Below are 8,524 nucleotides of genomic sequence, written 5' to 3' on the forward strand. Positions count from 1 at the left end.
ATTTTAGTGCGTGACAAATAAACTTTTATGATAGGATAACTTCGTGTCAGAAAGAGCAACCTAGGTGCCCGCCATAACAAAATTGTTTATTACGATGCAACTGCGGTGTTGGATGGCACAACTTTGATGCCTGTCGGCGCAAAATTGTTTGCCTCACTATACAACATTGGTGTATGATAATTTTGGTGTTCGACCGAGCAACTTTGATGTCCGTTAGAGCAACTTTAGAATAAATGAAATTTAGTGCCCGATGGCGCAACTTTGATATCTGACGGCACAAATTAGCGCCCAAAGACGCAACTTTAGTGCCCCAAAGAGCAAATTTCGTGTCTAACGACGCAACATTGGTGTCTAACGAACACAAGTTTGGTCCAAAAGCATAACTTTGTTGCCCAACAGAGCAAATTTGATGCTATCATAGTAACTTTTGTGCCCACTTCTACAAAGTTGTCTGCTAATGTTATAAAGTTGCTTACCCGGTCGATAACTTGGCTAGCGAATGGCACTCATAGTTATTGAGGCAACAAATTAAGATAATCGAGCAATTACTATGTGTTGAGATAATTAATGGTCTGGAATTTGCTTCATTGTAACCAAAGTTGCTTCGTCACGCATCAAAGTTATTTCCTCGTTACCAAATTTGCTTCATCGCGATCAAGTTGCTTTGTCGGACACCAAAGTTGTTGTCATCGTTCTGAAGGTCCTAAGTTACTTTTAATTATTATAAGTTGTCTACCATTATTCTGAAATTGCCTATAGGTTTTGCGAAGTTGCTTCCGCTGTTGTGAATCTAGTTTATTCGTCGCGCGCCAAAGTTGCTTCGTCGTGTATCAAAGTTGTTTCGTCGAGCACCAAAGTTATTTCATTGAGCACCAAAGTTGCATGTTAATTTTTTATATTAAAATATATGTAAGTGAGATCTAGATTTAAAGATCTCGTGGCGAAGATTTCAAAATGAAAATGGATTGACACTCGGTTTAAAATAAAAGTTATTGCTTTTTAAAAGAAAAAAAGAAATACATTTGATGCAGTACAAATCAGATAATCCTCCTTTTCAAGGGTGCGGCCAACCCAGCGAACGAGCACCTGTGTGCTCGCTCTCCACGTCAAATCAAGTTCTAAGGAGCCTTTTATCTAAAAAAAAATAGAAGAAAAATGACCCTCGATGAGCGATCTAGAAACAAGTTGAATACCTCGAAGATTTGCTCATTTCTCTTATATATTCCATCCTTATTTTTTGCTAGATATAGCTAAATTATGTGCTACTATAAATATATGGTGGTTTTTGTTGGGCGGCCCTAGCTGGCGCTCGCGCGCCAGGATTAAATCGAGCGATCGGTTTCGGACAACCCAATTTGGGAATAAAACCATAAAACCGCGTTTCCCTTTCGTGGTAATTGTGGACCACAGAGGTTACGTGCCTTAATTGATTTGCCTTCCGCAATTCCCTTTCCGCTCGTGACACAAGTTGCGTTGTCGTACGTTAATTTGCTTGCTGCACGTGGGCAATTCCCTTTACATGTTCACGTAGTAAAATATTAACTATTCCCTTATTCTCTTTTTGGGCTAGTGAAATTTTAGGGTTAAAAAAAAGGGAGGGGAGCAGCATAATCCACTTGCAAATGAAATGAACTACGACTTGCAACATGACAATTCCCTTCTTCCGCAATTCCCTTCTTGGTAACATAATAATGTAGGTGTTGGTTAAGCTTCCATATACATGTTGATAAAGACTGAATGGGAGTGTTGGTAACATATGGACTAAGGTGTTGATGAAGAGTTCATGTGAGGGTTGATAAGTAGAGTTGATAAACATTGAGTCACCTGTTGATGAATAGTGCATGAGATGGTTGATAAGTAGGTTCCCTTGTTCCCTTAAGAAACAAAAAGGACCACCTTTGTCTACAGAAAAAGAAAGAAAGAAGATGGTAACAAGAGAGTAGATGGGTTGATAAAACATTGAGTCACCTGTTGATGAAGAGTGCATGGGAGGGTTGATAAGTAGGTTCCCTTGTTCCCTTAAAAAACAAAAAGGACCACCTTTGTCTACAAAAAAAGAGAAATAAAAATAAGGAGGTAACAAGAGAGTAGATGGGTTGGTAAAACATTGAGCCACCTATTGATGAAGAGTGCATGGGATGGTTGATAAGTAGGTTCCCTTGTTCCCTTAAAAAACAAAAAGGACCACCTTTGTGTACGAGAAAAAGAAAAAAAGAAGGAGGTAACAAAAGAGTAGATGGGTTGGTAAAACATTGAGCCACCTATTGATGAAGAGTGCATGGGAGGGTTGATAAGTAGGTTCCCTTATTCCCTTAAAAAACCAAAAAGGACCACCTTTGTCTACAGAAAAAGAAAGAAAGAAGATGGTAACAAGAGAGTAGATGGGTTGATAAAACATTGAGTCACCTATTGATGAAGAGTGCATGGGATGGTTGATAAGTAGGTTCACTTGTTTCCTTAAAAAACAAAAAGGACCACCTTTGTCTACAAAAAAAGAGAAATAAAAAGAAGGAGGTAACAAAAAGAGTAGATGGGTTGGTAAAACGTTGAGCCACCTATTGATGAAGAGTACATGGGATGGTTGATAAGTAGGTTCCCTTGTTCCCTTAAAAAACAAAAAGGACCACCTTTTGTGTACAGAAAAAGAAAAAAAGAAGGAGGTAACAAAAGAGTAGATGGGTTGGTAAAACATTGAGCCACCTATTGATGAAGAGTGCATGGGAGGGTTGATAAGTAGGTTCCCTTATTCCCTTAAAATACCAAAAAGGACCACCTTTGTCTACAGAAAAAGAAAGAAAGAAGATGCTAACAAGAGAGTAGATGGGTTGATAAAACATTGAGTCACCTGTTGATGAAGAGTGCATGGGAGGGTTGATAAGTAGGTTCCCTTGTTCCCTTAAAAAACAAAAAGGACCACCTTTGTCTACAAAAAAAGAGAAATAAAAAGAAGGAGGTAACAAGAGAGTAGATGGGTTGATAAAACATTGAGTCACCTGTTGATGAATAGTGCATGGTAGGGTTGATAAGTACGTTCCCTTGTTCCCTTAAAAAACAAAAAGGACCACCTTTGTCTACAAAAAAAGAGAAATAAAAAGAAGGAGGTAACAGGAGAGTAGATGGGTTGGTAAAACATTGAGCCACCTATTGATGAAGAGTGCATGGGAGGGTTGATAAGTAGGTTCCCTTGTTCCCTGAAATAACAAAAAGGACCACATTTGTCTACAGAAAAAGAAAGAAAGAAGATGGTTAGAAGAGAGTAGATGGGTTGATAAAAACATTGAGTCACCTGTTGATGCAGAGTGCATGGGAGGGTTGATAAGTAGGTTCCCTTGTTGCCTTTAAAAACAAAAAGCACCATCTTTGTGTACAGAAAAAAAGAAGAAGGAGGTAACAAAAGAGTAGATGGGTTGGTAAAACATTGAGCCACCTATTGATGAAGAGTGCATGGGATGGTTGATAAGTAGGTTCCCTTGTTCCCTTGAAAAACAAAAAGGACCACCTTTGTGTACAGAAAAAGAAAAAAAGAAGGAGGTAACAAAAGAGTAGATGGGTTGGTAAAAACATTGAGCCACCTATTGATGAAGAGTGCATGGGAGGGTTGATAAGTAGGTTCCCTTATTCCCTTAAAAAACCAAAAAGGACCACCTTTGTCTACAGAAAAAGAAAGAAAGAAGATGGTAACAAGAGAGTAGATGGGTTGATAAAACATTGAGCCACCTATTGATGAAGAGTGCATGGGAGGGTTGATAAGTAGGTTCCCTTATTCCCTTAAAAAACCAAAAAGGACCACCTTTGTCTACAAAAAAAAGAAAAATAAAAAGAAGGAGGTAACAAAGAGAGTAGATGGGTTGATAAAACATTGAGTCACCTATTGATGAAGAGTGCATGGGAGGGTTGATAAGTAGGTTCCCATGTTCCCTTAAAAAAAAGGACCACCTTTGTGTACAGAAAAAAGAAAAAAAGAAGGAGGTAAAAAAGAGTAGATGGGTTGGTAAAAACATTGAGCCACCTATTCATGAAGAGTGCATGGGAGGGTGGATAAGTATGTTCCCTTATTCCCTTAAAATAAAAAAAAGGACCACCTTTGTCTACAGAAAAAGAGAGAAAGAAGATGGTAACACCAGAGTAGATGGGTTGATAAAACATTGAGTTACCTGTTGATGAATAATGCATGAGATGGTTGATAAGTAGGTTCCCTTGTTCCCTTAAGAAACAAAAAGGACCACCTTTGTCTACAGAAAAAGAAAGAAAGAAGATAGAGTAGATGGGTTGATAAAACATTGAGTCACCTGTTGATGAAGAGTGCACGGTAGGGTTGATAAGTAGGTTCCCTTGTTCCCTTAAAAAACAAAAAAGGACCACCTTTGTCTACAAAAAAAGAGAAATAAAAAGAAGAAGGTAACAAGAGAGTAGATGGGTTGGTAAAACATTGAGCCACCTATTGATGAAGAGTGCATGGGAGGGTTGATAAGTAGGTTACCTTGTTCCCTGAAATAACAAAAAGGACCACATTTGTCTACAGAAAAAGAAAGAAAGAAGATGGTTAGAAGATAATAGATGGGTTGATAAAACATTGAGTCACCTGTTGATGAAGAGTGCATGGGAGGGTTGATAAGTAGGTTCCCTTGTTGCCTTAAAAAACAAAAAGGACCACCTTTGTGTACAGAAAAAGAAAAAAAGAAGGAGGTAACAAAAGAGTAGATGTGTTGGTAAAACATTGAGCCACCTATTGATGAAGAGTACATGGAAGGGTTGATAAAGTAGGTTTCCTTATTCCCTTAAAAAACCAAAAAGGACCACCTTTGTCTATAGAAAAAGAAAGAAAGAAGATGGTAACAAGAGAGTAGATGGGTTGGTAAAATATTGAGCCACCTGTTGATGAAGAGTGCATGGGAGGGTTGATAAGTATGTTCCCTTGTTCCCTTAAAAAACAAAAAGGACCACCTTTGTGTAGAGAAAAAGAAAAAAAAAGGAGGTAACAAAAGAGTAGGTGGGTTGGTAAAAACATTGAGTCATCTATTGATGAAAGAGTGCATGGGAGGTTGATAAGTAGGTTCCCTTGTTCCCTTAAAAAAACCAAAAAGGACCATCTTTGTCTACAGAAAAAGAAAAAAAGAAGGAGGTAACAAAAGAGTAGATGGGTTGGTAAAACATTGAGCCACCTATTGATGAAGAGTACATGGGAGGGTTGATAAAGTAGGTTCCCTTGTTCCCTTAAGAAACAAAAAGGACCACCTTTGTCTACAGAAAAAGAAAGAAAAGAAGATGGTAACAAAAGAGTAGATGGGTTGGTAAAACATTGAGCCACCTATTGATGAAGAGTGCATGGGAGGGTTGATAAGTAGGTTCCCTTGTTCCCTTAAAAAAGAAAAAGGACCGCCTTTGTGTACAGAAAAAGAAAAAAAGAAGGAGGTAACAAAAGAGTAGATGGGTTGGTAAAACATTGAGCCACCTATTGATGAAGAGTACATGGGAGGGTTGATAAAGTAGGTTCCCTTATTCCCTTAAAAAACCAAAAAGGACCACCTTTGTCTATAGAAAAAGAAAGAAAGAAGATGGTAACAAGAGAGTAGATGGGTTGGTAAAACATTGAGTCACCTGTTGATGAAGAGTGCATGGGAGGGTTGATAATTAGGTTCCCTTGTTCCCTTAAAAAACAAAAAGGACCACCTTTGTGTACAGAAAAAAAAGGAGGTAACAAAAAGAGTAGATGGGTTTGTAAAACATTGAGCCACCTATTGATGAAGAGTGCATGAGAGGGTTGATAAGTAGGTTCCCTTATTCCCTTAAAAATCCAAAAAGGACCACCTTTGTCTACAGAAAAAGAAAGAAAGAAGATGGTAACAAGAGAGTAGATGGGTTGGTAAAACATTGAGTCACCTATTGGTGAAGAGTGCATGGGAGGGTTGATAAGTAGGTTCCCTTGTTGCCTTAAAAAACAAAAAGGACCACGTTTGTCTACAGAAAAAAAAAGATGGTAACAAGAGAGTAGATGGGTTGATAAAACATTGAGTCACCTGTTGATGAAGAGTGCATGGGAGGGTTGATAATTAGGTTCCCTTGTTCCCTTAAAAAACAAAAAGGACCACCTTTGTCTACAAAAAAGAGAAATAAAAAGAAGGAGGCAACAAGAGAGTAGATGGGTTGGTAAAACATTGAGTCACCTGTTGATGAATAGTGCATGGGAGGGTTGATAAGTAGGTTCCCTTGTTCCCTTAAAAAACAAAAAGGACTAGCTTTGTCTACAGAACAAGAAAGAAAGAAGATGGTAACAAGAGAGTAGATGGGTTGATAAAACATTGAGTCACCTGTTGATGAAGAGTGCATTGGAGGGTTGATAAGTAGATTCCCTTATTCCCTTAAAAACAAAAAGGACCACCTTTGTCTACAGAAAAAGAAAGAAAGGAAGGAAGATGGTAACAAGAGAGTAAATGGGTTGATAAAACATTGAGTCACCTGTTGATGAATAGTGCATGAGATGGTTGATAAGTAGGTTCCCTTGTTCCCTTAAGAAACAAAAAGGACCACCTTTGTCTACAGAGAAAAAAGAAAGAAGATGGTAACAAGAGAGTATATGGGTTGATAAAACATTGAGTCACCTGTTGATGAAGAGTGCATGGGAGGGTTGATAATTAGGTTCCCTTGTTCCCTTAAAAAACAAAAAGGACCACCTTTGTCTACAAAAAAAGAGAAATAAAAAGAAGGAGGTAACAAAAGAGTAGATGGGTTGGTAAAACATTGAGCCACCTATTGATGAAGAGTGCATGGGAGGGTTGATAAGTAGGTTCCCTTGTTCCCTTAAAAAACAAAAAGGAAATCACCAATACGCCATCTGAAGAATGTGCCTAGAATCAATAAGTAACGTAAGACTAGAACATAACCACAACCTAGCTCCGTGAGAGTGGATAGTAAGGTTCATGAAGTGTCACAGGTCAATGTCTGCATCAGACAAGACTCTGATCCACATCCTACAAGAAACAAGAGTTCCACCCAGGAACATAATGAAAATATTCAGGAAAACAAGGGGAAGCTTCAGGGCAGTTCCATTTGATACAAAAAAACCTAGAGAACGAGCTAGCAAAAGAAAGAAAGAAAATTAAGAACAGGGACATTGAAGAGTTGTTGCTACTATTCAAGGAAGCACGTGAAAAGATGCCTGGATTCAGACATTCACTTGATGTTGACAGCGATAATAGAGTGAAAAGTATATTTTGGACAGACCAAATAGGGAGGGCAAACTACTCAAAGTTTGGTCAATTTGTATCATTTGATACAACATTTTCAACCAACCAGTATGGGATGCCATTTGCTCCAATATTAGGGGTTGATAACTATGGCAAAACGGTCGTGTTTGGAGTAGGACTTGCTCGAGGATGAGAGAGCGAGACACTTTCAAGTGGTCGTTTGAGGAATTCATGTCTGCTATGGACAACAAGCACCCGAAACTATAATAACGGACCAAGACGTTGCAATGAGGATTGCAATATCCGAAGCATTACCTTACACGAGTGCACCGTTTCCGCAACTTTCACATCGGCAAGAACCCGGATGACAAGTTGTCCCTATTCTTCGCGATAAGAGGGACTACGAAGGAAGAACTAAGAGCGGTTATAAGGAACTCATTTACTCCGGAGGAATTCGAAAATAGGCTGGCATGATCTATCGGAGCGTCACAATGCTTTGGGAGAGCCACACACGGACGGGATATATGACATCGAGCTCGGTGGGTCCCCAACATATTTCAAAGAGAGATTCTTCCCATTCACTTCATCGACGGGGAGAAGTGAGAGCACAAACTCCTTATTCAAACACTATGTAAAAAGGAAGGACTCGATTGCAACATTCTTCAAGGAGTATATCATAATACAAGAAAAAAAACAGTCCGACCTAGATCGCCTAAGAGAGAAAAGTGAGTTCAAGGAGTCTGTGAATTGGGGATTCAATCCTCTTGAAAGGGAAGCAATGAAAATCTACACAGACCCAATATACGGCAAGTTTGCTGAAGAGCTAAGGAAGGGTACTGCTTACAACGTTGAAGTTGTGGAAGAGAAGAGATTGTACAAAGTTATTAGGGTGGCAAACTATAAAAATGCAGAGTTCCCCAGATTAATATATGTGGTTACTGTTTCCTCTGATGACGATGTGTACAGATGCTCGTGCTCTAAGATGGCTCGCGATGGAATACACTGCTGCCATGTCATGAGGGTGGCTAGTCATATTGGTTTGGTCGAGCTTCTGTCGGTTTCATCAACCCTAGATGGACTACTGCAGCTCGGGATAGAGGTAGCGCGATTGACGGAGAGAAGAAGCAATACGACATCACGAGAACACACACTTGGCCGTTAGACACGCGATTGAAATGAGCAAAATATCACACATACTATCTACGTACGCACGGATGATAGGTCATACGACTTGTTTGCTTGAAGGAGTTCGCTGAGCTGAAGAAAGCTATATGCAAAGATGCAATGGAACGCCTCCAGACGAAAGAAAAAGTCACACGTAAGAGAAAAAAGGTTGATGA

The sequence above is a fragment of the Lolium rigidum genome, chromosome 7, assembly GCF_022539505.1.
Source record: "Lolium rigidum isolate FL_2022 chromosome 7, APGP_CSIRO_Lrig_0.1, whole genome shotgun sequence".
NCBI classification, from domain to species: Eukaryota; Viridiplantae; Streptophyta; class Magnoliopsida; order Poales; family Poaceae; genus Lolium; species Lolium rigidum.